Source organism: Podarcis muralis, chromosome 3 (genome assembly GCF_964188315.1).
Source record: "Podarcis muralis chromosome 3, rPodMur119.hap1.1, whole genome shotgun sequence".
Classification (NCBI taxonomy): domain Eukaryota; kingdom Metazoa; phylum Chordata; class Lepidosauria; order Squamata; family Lacertidae; genus Podarcis; species Podarcis muralis.
This window is the reverse complement of record NC_135657.1, coordinates 72,383,146-72,401,324: the sequence shown is the minus strand read 5'-3', so window position 1 is coordinate 72,401,324 and position 18,179 is coordinate 72,383,146. Positions and strand designations below refer to the sequence as shown.

Genomic DNA, 18,179 nt, shown 5'->3' with positions numbered 1-18,179 from the left:
GAACCAAAGTGAAAGTGAATGAATCAAGTAGCTCCCCCCCCGCTTCCCCTAAACAGGAAAGCGGGGGGGGGGGGGTTGAAGAGAGTGGCACGTGACAGACGGGAAACTGCCCAATCAGAGGGGGTTTGGGGAAGGAATGTGGGGAGTGTTTTTAAACTAAAAGGCGAAGAAAAAAACCCAACAACAACACCACCACACACACACACCCCACACACTGTCAATGTTAAGCTGCCGGGGCGAATAGCTAGCTAGCTGGGCGCGTGGCTTGTGCTGCGCGAGCTCGTCCGCCAAGGCTCGCAGCTGCGCCTCTGCCCCTCTTTCCCACACCCCCCGCGCGCACCAAAAGGCGGCTTTGAAGTGCCCCGCTTGTGTGCGTCGCCTCGCTCTTCTCTTCGCCACGCACCCACCCAGCCACCCACGAGGCTGACGCTCGCAGGGGTCCTCTCACGCACGCGAGCACACGGGGGCGGCGGAGGGGGGGTCTTGTGTGTACGAGCGAGAAAACCGCCTCGTCAACTCGGGAAGCAGAAGGCATGAGAGGGAGCCGTCGCTCGGAGGGAAGCTGCCCCTTCCTCTGAGGAGTTAGGAGGAGGACGCCTCATGTTCTCCACACAAGTCTGACTGGGGCTTCTTCCAGCCGAGCTATAACAGAGCCTCTCTATAACCCTCAGTAGCCCAGGAGGGAAGCGTAGGGGCAGCACGGTGCCCACCTCCTGCTCCTCCGCAGCTTCGCCCTTCCCGGCCCGCGCGCGCGCGCCCACCCTCCGCCTCTCTCCTCGCGCGCCCCGGTCCCCGTCTGCGAGCGCGGCGGGCTGTGGGAGAGCAGCGGCTGCCGGCGTCTTGGCGCGCTTTGTGCGCGATGCTGCGTTTGCCTGCTAGGGAGATGGGGCCGGGGCTTCCTGCTCTTGGGACACAGCCTAGTGGGAAGAGTCGGGTAAGTCGCCCCGGTGGCTGCTCGTGTGGATGCATGATGATGCTGGCATTGCGGGGGGGGGGGGGGAGGTTGTCCAGCGCGACTGATCCTGAAGAAGTTAATCGGGAACGGAGTGGGGAGGAAAGGCATGGGGCTCTGGGTGGAAGATGCGTGTTTATTAGACTTCCTGTTCGCACGTGCCTGGGAATTCCATCAGGTTCACTCCCGAGCAGACCGCGCTCCACAAGACCGCCTCGTCGGGCAAAGCTTCGAGTTTTACGGACGGGCTGCAAGAATTGTGAACTTAAATACTTTCTGCGCACGTGTGCCTTTTACTTAATTTACCTGTGAATAAGAAACTTGCTTCCAATGGTGCACGCTTAAGATCACAGCCTTCCTTTATATTTTCACGTTTTTGGATCATCAGGCTGGGTGTGGGGGGGTTTGGTTTTTTGTTTTTAAACATTTTCCAAAAAAACCCACAAAACCCTCCCCCCAGTATGTCTTTGCGTAAAATCAGTACTAAACCTGTCCAGGGTTATGGAAGTACCTCTTTCCTTCCCTCATCTTTGTCTTTTCTGATTTTTTGGTTTCTAAGGAACCTCTCTCCAACCTGAGTGAAGGTGTGTTTGTGTAACCAGACACTGAGACTTGCTGTCTGATAGAGAATTAACTCAGACCCCACCAAAGCTTACTTTGAATTCAATAGAGGTGTTTGTTTTTCAGGTTTAAAGCTCCAGACCGAAGGGGGGAGGCGTCCAAAGAATTCACCTGAAGAAGAAACCACCGGGAAGATCTTTAATTCCTTTCTTGAAATCCTACTGCATTTTGGAGCAGGTGGGATGTTTTCTACTGGAGGTGGGGAGCAGGGAAGGATTCCTTTTGTTAAAAAGAAAAGAGAAAGATTGATTCAAATGTATTTCACATATCAGATCTGTTAGTTTAGGGCAGTCAATCTCTCTAGGATCAACGTGTGATTTTTGAGGAACCGCTGTTGCTCAACCCGTAAATAAAAGTGGAGATGGTGACACTTTCGTCTGGCTTCTGGTAAAAAGAGAACAAAAACATTTAATTCCTTCAAGGCACCATCCATTCGTGCAGGAGGGTGGAGCATGTGGGAGAGACAAGGAGTTTAACTATTAACCTTTATTGGGAATTTATAAATGAATTTGAGACTTCTCTGGCTTTTCCCATTTTTGTTTGCTCTCCTTGCAAGATTATGGCAGATAAAATTAGTGGCCGTGCTATTTAGGAAATGGAAGACTTTACTGTTGACCAGTAAAAATAATATGTCAACAGGAAACATCCTGTTTGTATTGTTCAAACAGTAGAGAATTAACTAGTTTGAAATGTGAAGTGGGGGCAGGGGGGGACGGATTGCAAAAGAAAGTGGCTGAGTGAAAATTATATTCTGTTCTATTAGGATTCTGTTTGCTTTTCCCCTTAGATCATTTGCTTGAAAGCACTAAAAAGAAGACTTGGAAAAGGTAAGACATGTTTTAGCCAAAGATTAAAAATCAAGGCCATGTCATATGGTTACTTACTATCACTGTTAACTTTCTCTGTTTGTTTAGCTGATCTCCTGAACAAGAAGATGCATTTCATAAGAACAAATTAGCTACAATGTATTTAGCAAAGATGTCATTTCCTTTATTTATACACATTTTAACACAGTCTATGAGTGCTACCCTTTTCCATTTTTTTTAAGAAGTACATAACTGACAAATGGAATGAAAAGGAACACATATTGATTATTGGTATCTTAATTAAAGTGTCCATCTTGACACCTAGGAGTTGAAGTGAAATAAACTTTTCGTTGTGGTGGAAACTTACATGCTCACTGTCTTCAGTATCAGAACTACTGAAAGCCCTAGAGCTGTTCATCAGGGACCAATAAATCATACTTAATATATTTTAATACGAGAGTACTTAACATAGTTGTTTCTAATGGATTATTCAATGGCTGCAGGCTTGTGCGTAGTTAAGCTGCTATTGTCTGTCAGTGCATAGGACTGTAGCCAAAAATAAAGTGTCTAGAAAGGTTCTTTAGTAGCTCCTTTGTGTCCTAGTGTGGCAAATCATAACAAATTACATTGTTTATTGTCAGTATATACTGTAAAGATTATCTGTTACATTTTGTTCAGCTGCAGTTAAGTTTCATTCATTTAATTTTGCCTTTACATGGCTGTAGCTGCCAACAAGTGGACACATTTATTGAGCTGAATCACATGGATAATATTATCTATCAAGTGTTTATCATACAGTAGTTGACTTTAATAAGCTGAGATTGCAGTCCTGTCACACATCCTTGAAAGTTAGTTCCATTTAACATAGTGGGACATCCTTTTGAATATATATGTGCAAGATTGGGCTGTATGTGACCTACAATCCTATGTGTGCTTACTCATAAGTAAGTCTTAAGAGTTCAATGGGGATTACCGATTTATTAGTAGGTTGCAATCCTATGTACAATTGAGATATTAGCTCAGTTCTAAACTGCCTGTTCAAGAGAATTCAGCTGTAGGTGAGAGAGAAAAAAATAAATTTAGTCTTGATGCTGTAGCAGAAGATTGTGAAATTTGACAAATATAATCTAAATGTGATAGTTGAAAAGTAATTTATACTGATGTCGATTTGATTCATTATATTTCTATGCCAATTTTCATTAAAATAAATACCATTTTCAACACTTTTTCATATTTTTAAAATTATTGTTCGTACCTTTAGACAAATTTGCTTTTGGAAACATTCCCCCCCCCTTAAAACACTATCCTTAGTAGACTAATATAGGGCAAACAATTGAATATTTATTAATTTGACAACTTAGTGAATGGTGCAGAATATATAATGGTATAAATCTTATTTAACTGGAATGAATAGCAAAATTCCACTGCTTCAGGATTTCAGAAATTAAGCGTTATTTAGGAAGATGCATCAGCTGTTTTAATACAGTAATGCATGCTACAGAAATGTTACCTAAAACGATTATATAATAGTTTCTAAGTCACACTTTCACTGAAAAAAAGTAATGAATTACCTGCTCAGTTTCATTGAATACATAGCTCAGTTCCCTGCAAGAAGAACATTAAAAAGGTTGCTTTTTTCTAAATTCATCTGAGTAAACACAATCAATTTTAATAGTTGTAAATCCTTCAATATTGCTCTAGAGATTGTATTACGTGTGCAAATGTGCATTAACTTGACTAGATTACTAGCAAGTTGCAATGAGCCAATACTGGGCTAAATGTCCCATTATTAATCTTTGATGTGACTAGGAAGTAATTTTATTACCACCCAGCTCAATATGATGTGGTCAATCAAACGTAACAATATTTAGTCTAACACGCAAGAGTGAAAACTTGACAAAGATCTGCTTGTAATAGAATACAAATAAATGAAGATGTATAGCTGCTTAACAGGTTTACAGTAGATTTTTACAGTAGGCCTGGGAGTAAAAATGTTTTGTTTGTTTTTTGCTCTTCTTCTTGTTGTTTTTTTTAACAAAGTCATATACAGTGTCTGATGTAATTGGCACTGAAATGCAACCATGTAATTACCAAGGCAAACAACAACAAAAATCCATACAGGGAAATGTAATTGGTATCGTATAGCAGAAGTATTAATTTCAGTCCCTGGTGCTACAGATTAAGAGGTGCAATCCATCTAATTTGGACAAGGCTCCAGCATAAGCCCCTTTGAAATGAACAGAGTTTGTGGTCGGTAGACTGCTCTCTAAGTGATTCCATCTGATATGAATATAAATATCTGATAACTGTGAGTGTAAGCATTGTAAATCAACATAATTTATTTTCTTGGCACTGGAAGGTTTAAATAGCATGTCGATTATTTTCCATCGTTTTCGCTACTTTTTTAAAAAAAGAAAAGCAACCTGTGGTAAATCGCTGTCACTGAGTATTGGTTTTACAAGTTGAGCAGTGCTTACTGCTCTGTATCTCTTTTCCCCCGCAGCCTGCCCACCCACCTTCTTTCCTTTTTCTGCTAGTAATCATCTCAGTTTCTTTAAAATTGGTGCCTTTTCCTTCTTGGTTTGAATGCTAAACAAATGTTTGCTTCTCCAATTATTCTGTGTTTGGGTTGTCTTTTCAGTCCACAAGGCATGTGCCTAAGCATGAAACAAGATAGGTACTGCAGTAGTACTGATCCTTTGCCACAAGCCCTAATATTTAAACAGAAGTACAATATACTTCCAGATGAGCATGTTAATGGTCTCTGCCATAACAACTTATTAGATTAGCATTGCTCTTAGGAAATCATTCCTATAAAAGAATTTAAATTATGCTACACTTGACTTTTCAGTTGCAGTGTAGAGATTACACATTACAGTATATAGCAGACTTTTTTGGTCTCATCACAAACTGCTTTTGATGCTCCCTTTTGAATTTCAAAAGCAAGTTGGTACCAAACAAAATTAAAATGCCCAGTGGAGCACACAGGGCTGATTTTTACAAGACATGGGAAATGCAAAGGTAAAATCCATAAGTGTACATGATTCCATGTGGCCGATGTAAAACGTTCTTAATTGTGGTGCTAGCCCATTGGTTCCCAAACAGTTTATCCCATTATCACTTGAAAATTGCTGAGACTCTTGGCAGACCACGTAGTGATTTTTCTGCCTGTGGCAGCAATTGTAATGTGCTGTGCAAAATGCTGTATGATTTTTAATAGTATTATTACTGCTTTTCATTCCTGATATTGAATTCAAATAGCAACACAATAAAATACCATCTAAGAAGCAAAATAAGTAATACAATTTTAAATCAATAGGAATATTTAATGCCAACATGTGCCACATTCCACCTGAAAGCATCTCATAAACCACAGCTTGGGAACTCCCATTCTAGCCTCCTTGCATGGTGCATTCTGCTGCTACCCATCCCTGGAGGGAAGACCTGCGGATGCTTAGCCACTGCATGCCAAGCAACCTTCAAAACCTGCAATATAAATTTGTTTTGAATGGTGGTCCTATGTCCATAGCGTGCATCTTCTCCTTGGGGTTATAGCTTGGTTATAATTAGTAAGAATCACAATTTAGCAACTGATAGCAAATTTTTCAATAATCGTCTATTATGGAAAGTTGGAAAGGATTAGATACTATGAAAATGAAAAGCATACTTGGTAGCTAGTGTTTACTTGATGAGACAAGAACTGCTGGGATAATATTTACATTAACCGCAGTAGAAATTTCGATTCATAAGTGAATTGTTTTTCGATTGGCAAGGCGCATTGTAGAAATCTTGGACTTAATCCTTGGTTAGTATCAATTTTCCTAGTTTCATTGGAAGCGATGTATGTAGGGAGAGACTAATATCAGAGTAGGTTAGCCTTGTATTTGTTCTAGGATTAAACTGTTTTCCTTTAATGTATTTGCCAATACATTAAAGTTTTGCTATGATCTTTCAATCTGCATTCCAGAAGCATACAAGCATAAAAGGAGGATTTCCATCTCCCCTCCTCGTTCACCTTACCTATGCAGTCGTTGGTTGACTTTTGCTAAGGCATATGTTGCATTAATCATATCTTCTATAATCCCCCTAAAAGCCGTTCAAAGTTTGTGCCCTCCTTAAAGTCAGACATTTTTAATCACACCTGAATAGTAGCTTCTATATATTTAGAAGCGCTCCAGCCCTGTCTAGCTTACCAGATGTAGGTGTGTTATAAGTGGCTTCCTGATAATACCGTGTTTGTGATTAAAGGTTCCTAAACACTCATGTTGGCAACCCTCTTATTATCAGCTTGTTTGATGTAATGGAGTTTAGGGACTGCCCAGTACATAAGCCTGTCTCTGCAAAAAATTTGTCTGTATTAGTTCAGGAAAACATCCTTTTTGAATTGTCGCAACCACTATGGGTTAAAATAAATCAAGACTCCCAATTTGTAAACCTTCTGTGCTAAGAAAAGTATAGGTCAATAGGAAACAAATGGAGGCATTATTTATTTCTGTTAGGTTTTGAGCATTTGTGAAAAGAATTGTGAAAACCAGTCTTAGCAGTTTACGAATATCTTGTGTTATCTAATTAATGTGTACTTTGATCAATTTACTTGAACAATGTTAATTAGGGGGAAATGCAAAAGAGAAAGGGTTTTGAAGGGTAAGTGTCTTGTGGGAAGGATATATTATATATGTATTTATAATCTGAAAGCAGGTATCACTATCAACCTTCCTTTTTTTCTATTTATCTGCTTTCCTAACAGTAAGTTTTCAGTAAAACTGTAAAAAGGAAAAAAAAATCAGTGTATAATATTACTGCTATTGCAGTACCTTTGTCTGAAAAATACCAAGTGGGCAATTCCATGCATTCTTTAAATAAATTATCAGTTTTTGCTGATCATTTTGTTCTCTTACCTCCTTTATAGCTACACCAAATACTGTCTGCAGTCTTATATATTATTGTAACAATCTTCCATTTAGTTTAACATTTTGAAATTTTGGGAAATATGTGCAATAGGATTTCCCAATATTTGTGGAGTTGCTCTGTTTATAAGGAGGGGGAGAAGAAACCCCAAACAATTTCTTGCTGCCACTGATTTTTCAACGAACAATTGAATTTCTCCTAGCCAAAAACAATAGAGTTCTAACTATGTCCTGTTGCAATGAATGATACATGGCAAGAGTCTGTTTTTTTCTTGATGTGGTAGATTGTTTTAATGATAAATAACAATATAGATTCGGAGATTAATTTTAGCTATTATCAGTCTGTGGTCCAAAAATATTCTATTTCAGGATAGCCTACCTGTGTGTTCCTTGTCTTGAAATAATAAATTTTAATAGTACTAACTCAGACTTCAAAGTCTAGTCCAATGGAATAATTAGATATTTCATATCAGATTGGTGTTGTGCTGTTTGTTTGCTTGTATATTCCTTGCATTCCTTTATTGCTTCTTGATGTATGTACATGAAAACAGAATATAACTTTTCTGTGCAAATAAATATTTGCTTATTTCATAAATGTTGGCACTGATGATGTTTCAAAAAGATACTACACTGGATGGAATCCACTTTCTGCCCTTTCATTCAATGAAGGTCTTTCAATGCAACGAAGTGTCTTCTAGTAGAATAGGACGGGGGTGATTTTTGCCTCCTCCTTCCCAGCCTTCCCCGAAATCAGCTTGGGAGAATTGTTGGGGAGCTTTCAGGACAGGATGGAAGGTGGCATGAAGGAATGCCTAGGGAAGAAGGAATTGGCAGTCAGTTGCTTCCCCTCCTCTGCTGGATTAAAAGTGCATTCATGACTCCAAGGGCATAAGCTGGAATCCACCCATTTTAAGCATAGTGAGTGTCAGAAGGCCTGGATCTCACAGAAACAAAATAATACAAAAAGGATATAAGCTTAACAGATTTCCCTTAACCGTATGATTTAATATCCTCACAATGGGAGTTCAGATTTCTGGATCCAGTTACTGTATATTATAAGGTGTTTGAAAACATTGTTTAGTTTCACTTGCTACCTGCCTAGTTGTGGCTGGTGAAGGTGGAGAGATAAAGCCCAGGAGCGCAGAACTAGCTTCCAAAAACACAGCATTGTGTGACCATTTCCTAAATATTATGTTCACTGCATAAATCCATGACCTTTAAAAAAAAAAAAAACTGAACCATACTCATCTTGAATTTTTATTTAGCCTAGCAAAATGCAGTAATGTTCTGGTAAAGTAATGAATGAGTACTGTAGTTTCACAATTTTGTTGCATTTCTAAAACCTATTCAGTGTTCAATATCTTTTTCTCTCTCTTTTCAAACATCTCTGACTAAACAAGACCATATGAGTTTAAGATAAGTGGCATGGATTTATATGTTTTACCTATCAATATGCCTTTTGACAGGGACGTGGGTGGCGCTGTGGGTAAAAGCCTCAGCACCTAGGGCTTGCCGATCGAAAAGTCGGCGGTTCGAATCCCCGCGGCGGGGTGCGCTCCCGTTGTTCGGTCCCAGCGCCTGCCAACCTAGCAGTTCGAAAGCACCCCCCGGTGCAAGTAGATAAATAGGGACCGCTTACTAGCGGGAAGGTAAACGGCGTTTCCGTGTGCGGCTCTGGCTCGCCAGATGCAGCTTTGTCACACTGGCCACGTGACCCGGAAGTGTCTCCGGACAGCGCTGGCCCCCGGCCTATAGAGTGAGATGGGCGCACAACCCCAGAGTCTGTCAAGACTGGCCCGTACGGGCAGGGGTACCTTTACCTTTACCTTATGCCTTTTGACAAAAACATACAGAACATGTAAACTAAATTTGACAGATAATATAAACCATTTGCAATGCTGCTTGCTTTGATAAAACTAAAGACTTGAGCTGTGTTCACACATCGTGTTATATCAGTTTGGGATGTTTCATGGGAAGTGATTCTTACATAAATGAATGAATAAATAAATAAATAAATAAATGTTAAACAAAAGTCAAACATAGATGCACAACATGTACACTGCTCATTCACACTAAACCATAGTTAAATGTGACCTGCGAACTAGGCCTCCTAACTAATAGAGTAATTTAAAAGTCTGTTTTTATTCATAAAGATTTATAAATGGTTTACTTTTAATAAAATGTTTCTATATAAAAAGGTGTCAGTGTAGTTTACTGATTGTTTTACTCCTACAAGCAAACAAGATACATTTAAAGGAAATAAAATTTCTATTAAAAAGTTTCATAATTGTGCATTTATAAAAATGGTAAAGTATCACACATTTATATTGTTTATAGGAATAAAAATATTAAAAGGTCTAAAAATAATAATTAAGACAAACACAATACCAATATACCACTGCCTGAAGGAATCGCTGAATGAGGAATATGGACCTAAACTACTTCTTTTTTTAAAAGGTGCAAATAACAGCAATGTTGCATAAGTGTTGCAAAAAGATACACCAGAACTTTTCCATTTTCCACTCAACCAGTCCCATAGGAAGTTGGATGGAGGACTGGTTAAGAAAGGGATGCATGTTGTTATTAATTTTAATTTACAGAAAGAAACACCACAGTGTTTCGCACAATTATAAAATAGAACAAATATTTCTTTTCATGTAGTATGTGCTTTTCATTTTAAAATATAGATAGTGCCTTAGATGTGCTTATTAAAGTGGTTAATGCAACAAACAGCTTATTTGTCAGACTGAGCTGCATCGCTTTAATTTTGGTCAGCCTTCTGCAATGAAATCCAGCTTAAAAGTGACAATGTGCACATGATGTTCCTAAGTTGCCCAGGATCCAAAGAACCAAAAAGAACCAACAACTTTTGCATGCTCACACATAGCTTCGGCTTGTGTTTTCTGAGCAGCACAACTTGCCCTGCCCGCCCCACAAATCCCACATACGCAGCACAAAACACTTTTGGAACTGAGGGGATTTTAAAAAACAGTTGGTGATATAGGTGTATGGGTAGCTTATTTTGTGCCAACCTGGAACCAAAGAAAAAAATCCATAGTAATGTGTTGTCTTTAAGGTGCCACAAATCTCTTGGTTGCTTTTGCTTTTCCCAGGGGAGGGGTGGAAGACAATAATACAACAGGACATGCTCAAGTGCTTGAGTGTGCCTAAAGTATCTTTCTGGATTCCAGCCAACTCCCCCACCCCCTTGACAACAGTGAGAAACTGATTTGGGAACTTGCAATGAATCTCAATCTGTTTTTCTAGGGAAAACGTGTTATCTAAAATCTGTCTTAACTAAAATACGACGACAGCTCCCTGTGTGTCTCCTGGCCTGCCTGTCAAAATTAGCTTTATAAATCATCTTTTTATATAGGCTGTGTTTTATAAAGTGACTTAAAGTTGGTGGATAGGATTTCCCAATGATTATCCGATGTTAAATCCAGGTACTAGCTTTCTGTCCCCTTTTTGTCATTCAAAGCTGAAGGAGACAATAGGTGCTGTTTGGAATTAGAAGCTGCCGGTCTAACCTAAGTGTTTCTTCAAATGCCTTAAGGCATTGTGGATTTATGCAGATTCCTTTTTTTATATAAAAAACATGAAATCACAAAAAATAATAGGAAGCTGCTGTTCGATTAAAAAAATTTTAAATTACAAAAAAAAAAATTACATCTCACCTAAGATAAGAAATGGGGATGACTGTTTCTCCACCGATATTTCTACTTTTTAATTTTCTGGTTAGGCCATTTATCTCTATTGTATTTATAATAAGAGTATAAAGTACTATCCTATTTGTAAGCCTTTAAAAGAAAAAGGGGGGGAAGCCTGACCTTTGTGGTAGGGAAAAGTCATATATTCTTTTCTTTCCATGTTATTATTTAAAATATCCATTGCCTAAAACAGAAGACTTATTGCATGAGTCTTGGAAAATATGTTGTGTGCTTCTTCTTCTTTTTTAACAGTTTGCTTTTTATGGTGGTCCAAGGAAATGGAAATTTACTGAACAATTTTTTTCCAGGGGAGGTAGTTTCCAAAAATATTTTCAGTTAAAGGAAAGGGAGATCCTAGTTATAGAAGTATTTTTGGTAGTTTGCATATATTGTACAATGTCCTACACCGAAAGAAATGTTGAATCAGATTACTGCACATTCAAAATAAGAAGCGTATGTATTATTTGTGGGCAGCCTGTGGTGCTCCAGATGTTCCTAGGACTGTCACCACCTCTGACTGATTGCCATGCTGACTGGGGCTGATAGGAAGTTCAACAACTTCTTGAGGGCGACAGGGTACCTTAAGACAGATATGGGATTATAGAACCCTGGTCCCCACCCCTTCCTGTAATGGGTTTTAAACGGGCATATATGCAAGCTTTGCACCAGGGCATTACAAGAAAAAGGAGGTATGTGTGCACCTCCCATATCTTCCTCCAGTCTACCCTTTCTATATTGTGGGTAGAGGAATGGATGCAGAAAGTGGACTCCCAGTCCCACTAACCTCCCTTCTGTATGCTGTGGTGCTCACTCACATGAGCAGGCGGAAATAATTTGTGTTATGTATGAAAATCTTTCAATTTATCAGCGCTGTCCTAGCACTGATAATATATGTGTAGCAGTAAAAAGGTAAAAGGTAAAGGATGCCTGGATGGTTAGGTTCAGTCCAAGGTGATTGTCCAAGGTACAGCACTCATCTCACTTCAGGCTGAGAGAGCCGGCATTTGTCCACAGACAGATTTCTGGGTCATGTGGCCTGCATGACTAAACCGCTTCTGGTGCAACAGAACACTGTGACAGAATTCAGAGCGCATGGAAAGCCCTTTACCTTCCCGCCGCAGCAGTACCTATTTATCTACTTGCAGTGGCGTGCTTTTGAACTGCTAGGTTGGCAGAAGCTGGAATAGAGCAACAGGAGCTCACCCCATCACGTGGATTTGAACCGCCAAACTTCTGATCGACAAACCCAAGAGGCTCAGTGGTTTTGACCACAGTGCCACCCGTATCCCGTGTGGAAGTACCAGTGGGACCGGCTACAAAATGTTTTGAAATTAGTCCACACTTGGCTATGCACTTTGTCTATGCATTTCACATGTGAATATTGAGTTTGCTGTTGATGTACAAGACATCAGGCTATGTACAGCTTTTCTATGAATTTGAGGTAGTAATGTAGAGCATCCTTCTCCCTTTTTCTTTTTTGGTCCTGCCACAGAGTCTAGTCATACAAGTTTTGGCACATTTTTATATTGCTTCAAGTGAACACCAGAAAAATCAAAACAAGGCCTGGGAATTGGGACTAGCATTGCTGCATTGAGGTGTGAGGACATTTTTGGTATAGAATCATAAAATTGTAGAGTTGTTCTAAAATAATGTGTGTTCAGGTAGACCTTTCAAAAGAAAACCTGTATGAAGTGAAACATGTTACAGTACACTGTTTGAATTCCATGGGACTGAGAAGAGGGGAGTTATAGTTAAGATGCATGGAAGAATCTTCCCCCACTGCAGAAAGCGTCTGCATGTTTCACACAAGTTTCAATATGTTTGCATAGTTACCAAGCTACTCATTGTTCATTTGTAGTTCACTGGTAGCAGTAAAACAGAAATGAGTTCACGTAATTCTTGCAACAATGCTGTAAGTCAGTATTGTTACTGAGGATGAGAGATAGTGCCTTTCCTTTGATTGGAACTAGGATTTTCCTGATTGATAGCTCAGTTGCTGAAACGATACTCTACACTCTGTGTTATTAGTCAGGCAGTATGTTTTTATATAATAAGGTATACGTTGGGTTAAATCCTACCAAGTCATGCTAGCAAGTCTATTGATTTTGATAGGTCTTTGTTTATGGCTTTGCTGAATTCAACCATATTATTATTTGCTGCCATAGAAAGAGAGAAGGGAATGTTTTTGCTGCAGTTATAACTATTTTAGGAATGCACACCTGTGAATCTATAATGCAGAAGTAGTTTTTCATGTATTTTTATTCTCAGTAATTATACTCAAAGCCTGGAAAGTGTTGCTGATGTGGAGGGGGTGGAGAAGGAGAATGGGGCTAACGTAGCTTATCCACCCTGACCTTTCAACTTTTCTCATTGTTAGCAAGCTTTCACTAAAAGATGGTCATAACCAGAAACCAGTTGTGCAAGGATTTCCACCCCCTCCTCTTCAAAGTTCTATTATCTAGCGTGGGTTTAATCAATTCAGGATGGAGTAGACTGACGCACGATAAGAAAAAAAGAAAGGAGAAACTGGAAATGAGTATTTCATAATCAAATTCTTTAACTGGCTAATCTTTCAATCAAAACTAATGACATTGAAAAGCTTGATGAGTTTAACTAACTTATATTGTTAAGAGAATTGTTTTTTTAAAAAATAAAAGTAGACCTAAAACAAAACCACCACCAAGACCACCCCGCAAAAAACCCAAACAGAAACAGATGATTGCTTTCCAGTTTTCTTACAGCCTGCAATAAAGCATATTGTGAATCAGTAAGGCTTTTAGCACTCCATGCAAAGCCTTAATTAATCACAATGCTCAGCTTATGTATATAGCTATGTTTAATATATGGAGTGGGGAGAGAGAATGCAATGGAACACAAGCAAAACTGAACTCAGAACTATCATAAACATCATGTAGTATTTTTAAAAAATTAATCATAGAGGGTATTTGTCCTTTTTAAACAGCGTCTACTTTTTCATAGCAATATAAGTTCACCCACCCACCCAACTCTAACACACATTTTGCAATGGCTTTAAGGCCACTTTGAATCAAGATTTTTTTTTATGGGATGTAAATGGGTGTGGCCCCACAGAAGTCACTGAGAGTGAATTGTCCCCTGATGTCAGCAATAATTTTGTCCTCATTCAAATGCTTTATTTTTCATAAACAGACATTGTACTTAGATCAACACTGAATGCATGGGGCCACATTAAGCACTTGTTTGCATTTGCTTTTTTGGGTGGAGGGATCAATTCCAGTCCAAGCTGGGGGAAATAGCTATAATTAAAGATTAAGAGAAAATTATTCTCCAGTGACTCAAGGTATCAACTAATAGTTCTAATTAGACAATATTTTGGATAATGACAAACTATCTGCAGTATTCGACTATCAATAATCTCTTTCCTACTTGTCACGTACAAGAGAATTCAGCAACACTCTAATAATAATATTAGGACATGTTCCTTTAACAACTTTCTCTTTCCCCATGGATAGTTTACGTTGCAGACAGGAAATAAAAATTCTTGTTAGTGAGAAAAGGCAACTGTTGCTTTTCTTTTACTGAGAAATTATTCAAACTGACAGAATCAAGATTAGCAATCTGGTCTCACTTTTGTTCACCTACTTTCCATTGAGTGATGTCTTGACTTTCTCTTGTCATTACTTGTTTCAATCAGGACCAGTCCTACCTTTAGGCACACTGATACCTAATGGTAGGAGGAGCAGCACAATGTTGGAGGACAGAACTGTGTGTGCCACGTGGCCTACCCTGTGTCTCCTGCACTATTCTTCTTCCCACAAGTGTGGTAGAATATGCTGTCCTGTCAGCAGCATTTTATAAGATATAACTGCCAGCCTAGTCAGCTTCTGCACATGGAATTGGAGAAGGCTGCCACCTTGTCTTTGACTTCAGGCAGCAGCAAAATGTCTTCAACTAGCTCTGGCCTCCACTGGGCAATTTTTCACACCTACTACGTACTACAAGTGTAGTTGGTGGCCATGGGGCTCTTTTTTTTTAGTATGAACATTTAGAAGCAGACAATTAACTGCAAAATTGTGTTTGGACATTATTGAGCATAGTTCAGTAGTCAACTGTGCTTTTATGCTCTTTCATTTGTTGTCTTTAAAGCTGGTTTTATTTTAAACTAACAAAGTGACCTAGCCTGATACTTATTCACCCAACAACTCTAGTAAGCACTAGATTTGCAACAGATAATATTTGGGCAGATCACCTTGCCTGTTTTCATTTTTATTAGAGCTCTTTATTCCACATGGTCCAGGGGTCCTTTACCTTTACTGAGAAAAGCTTTAAAAAGCTTTGAGTGCTTCACCTGCAAGTCTCAAGAGGCCCTGGTGCTTGTCTTATCTCCCTGTATTTATACTTCCATTTCCCTGGTGCATCACCTGTGCCTAATTCTGTGTGCACTTTGATCCCTGGAGAGTCAGCAGTTTTGCAGCATCAGACGCTGCAGAACATGGAGTGTCTCACTCTGATTCCTCACACTTATTAGTATTGTCTGAAAATGAGCTTTCCCATTCACCACTAGACACGTGTACTTTGTTTTGTGGAGGAGGAAATGCAAGAGTTTTAGGAAAGGGAGCACAATGGATCAGGCCCACCTAATCCAGCATCCATTTCTCAGAGGGACAATCAGATTCTGTGGGGAGCTCACAAGCAGGATATGAATGGAACAGTACTCTGCCCAACTTCAATTTCCAGCAAATGACATTCAGAACATAAAGCATTATGACTCGTAGCCATTGATAGCCTTATCCTCTGCGAACTTTAAAACTATCCAAGTTGGTAGCCACCACATTCTCATTGGGAATGTATTCCATAATTCAACTATGCAGGTTGACTGTAGGAATTTGTTTTCAGTACTAGAACTGATCTGAGCTCATAATCTTTTCTCACAGAAATCCAATCTGAGTTAGCCTACTTTAAAATTTCAGCAGCCTGGTTTAGTTGGGAAAAGTCATTTTGTTGATGCTATCATTAAACAAATAATCCAGAGACCAGTTGATACAGATCTCTCTTCTCCCCACCCTTGGTCTAGGTAGGATATGTTGAGGTAAAGCATGTGGAATTCTCTCCTCTATATTGTCTACCACATACATTCAATCATTCTTTAGTATATTGTTCGCACAAAGCTGAAGTCTGTCAGCTTTTCCTCAGCCCTCTACTGGTAAATTTCCTCTCTCCCACACTTTAAATACTTATGTGTGACTTTTCTCCCATAATGTAAATGCAGTAATCTTTTGGGAAAAGTAAGAAACAGTCTGTAATTTGCTATGAGTCAAAAAGGCTCTTTAACAATGAGTTATTAAAGACTTGAGTGCTATCGTCTCTTTTTATCTTTGCAAATGAGATTATATATTATATAAACTGGTCTTTAAAGTACTGGCTAACTGTGTCTACTCATCCAAGCCTCTTTTGGTACAAAAAAAAAATTGTTGGTTTAAATTCTATTAATTTAAAGTGATTCCCTCCAGTGGTTTTAAATGTCTAAGAATCATAGGTTTGTGTACTCTCTTGATCTAGTGCGTGGAAAACATCTGAAGGCCTGAATTGGGAAAATGAGACTTTTTTACTTCCTCTCCATGAGTAAGGGTATGTCAGCCTTTGCCAACTGATGCACTCCAGATGTTTCAGACTACAATTCTCATCATCCTCACCACTATGGGTGTCCTGGTTGGAGATGATGGGAGTTGTAGTCCAAAACAACTTGAGGGCACTAGGCTGGTGAAGGCTGGCAAATGTGTTGTTTGGAATGTCAAGTAATGTTACAGTCGATAATGTAAAAACCAAAACCAGAATTTCTCAAGTTAAATGGATGGGAAAGCCCCAAAAGGAAAATGAATATGTAGTATTAGAAACAATTTAATTAAAATCTTTCCATTTAAACTTTCCATTTAATCCTTTTTCTGAAATGTTTATTGTTTCCAAAGAAGTCATTCATAATAAGTTTAAAGCTTCATAGTGAGGGTGACATTGTGTGCAGGATATTGAAATTCACGTCTCTGTATCTCTTGTTTAAATAACTGAAGAAGACTTTTGGCCACTTTTCAGCACACCACCTTATCAAAACTCCATTTCCATGATTGATGAATCTCAACTCTTGTTGGGTGAATGAAGTGTTCAATTACCTTGTGTTCATGTGTTAATGAAGCAGAAAGTGGCTTAAGGGGGTTTCTTTTCACTACAGACGCCTGTTTGGTTATGCACATGCTGCTTTCTTACGTTTTTTCTTCTATGTCTCTGTCTACACTCAAGCGGAGCCCTTAATGGGTAACAGTGGCAAATCTGTCTGCTTGACAACAAGCCTATCAGCCTTCTTCAGCTCAGCAGGAACAGCAGTGGCCTGTAATTAGTGGAGCCATCAAGCAAAGTGTTTGGTTTAAAGTGATTTCTTTCTCTTTCTTTTTTTAGCAGCAACTTTATATAAGAAAATCAACTATGTTCTTTCTCATTGCCATTAAACTAACATCAATGCCAAACCTGTTAATAAACCAAAAGAATAGTGTAGTTATGAAACTGATAATTCTAAGGCCTCACACATAATAATAATACAGGTTACAAAGGCATGATACTCTTAGCATATTTTGTTGCAGTTTATGAAGAACTCACCTGATCAGATTATCAAATGCTCCTATTGTCAGGAAATAATAGTGGCTCTGAAGAATGGACATCCTTCAATATGTGATGATGGCATTTATCTTCTGCTGATAGATGTTCAGAGTATATGCAAACACTTGGTATCATATTTTTTATTTTTAAATTATTATTACATTTATACCCCACCTTTCCTCCAAGGAGCTCCTGGTGACATACGTGGTTCTCCCCCACCCAATTTTATCTTCAACACAACCCTGAGAGATACCGTAGGTTATGCTGAGAGGCAGTAGCTGACCCAAGATCACCCAGTGAACTACATGGCTCTCGGATTTCAGCATATTTTCTATACATTACTGGGATATAGAATATGGAACACAGAATATAACATATTGGGTATACTTGGGTATACGATTTGTTGGTAGACATGTTGCTCTCAGTGGAAAATAAATTAAATTCCCCCCCCCCTCATACACAGAAATTTGGATATGTATGCTCCAACTGTTTGTTTGGTTGATTTGTGCTACAGTTCTTAAATATACATGCTAAAGAGTAAGTTTCATTGAACACAACT

At 39.0% G+C, this 18,179-nt stretch overlaps 1 protein-coding gene across 2 annotated transcripts in view; it reads left to right on the top strand.

Moving 5' to 3' along the window:
- Positions 1-219: 219 nt before the first annotated feature.
- Positions 220-18,179, top strand: part of PRDM1 (PR/SET domain 1) — an 85,918-nt gene continuing 67,958 nt past the window's right edge. For both annotated transcript variants that reach the window (XM_028723065.2, XM_028723067.2), the window contains exons 1-3: positions 220-934; positions 1,640-1,750; positions 2,361-2,400. The gene's annotated coding sequence lies outside the window, so the exon portion shown is untranslated. The remainder of the gene's footprint in view (positions 935-1,639; positions 1,751-2,360; positions 2,401-18,179) is intronic.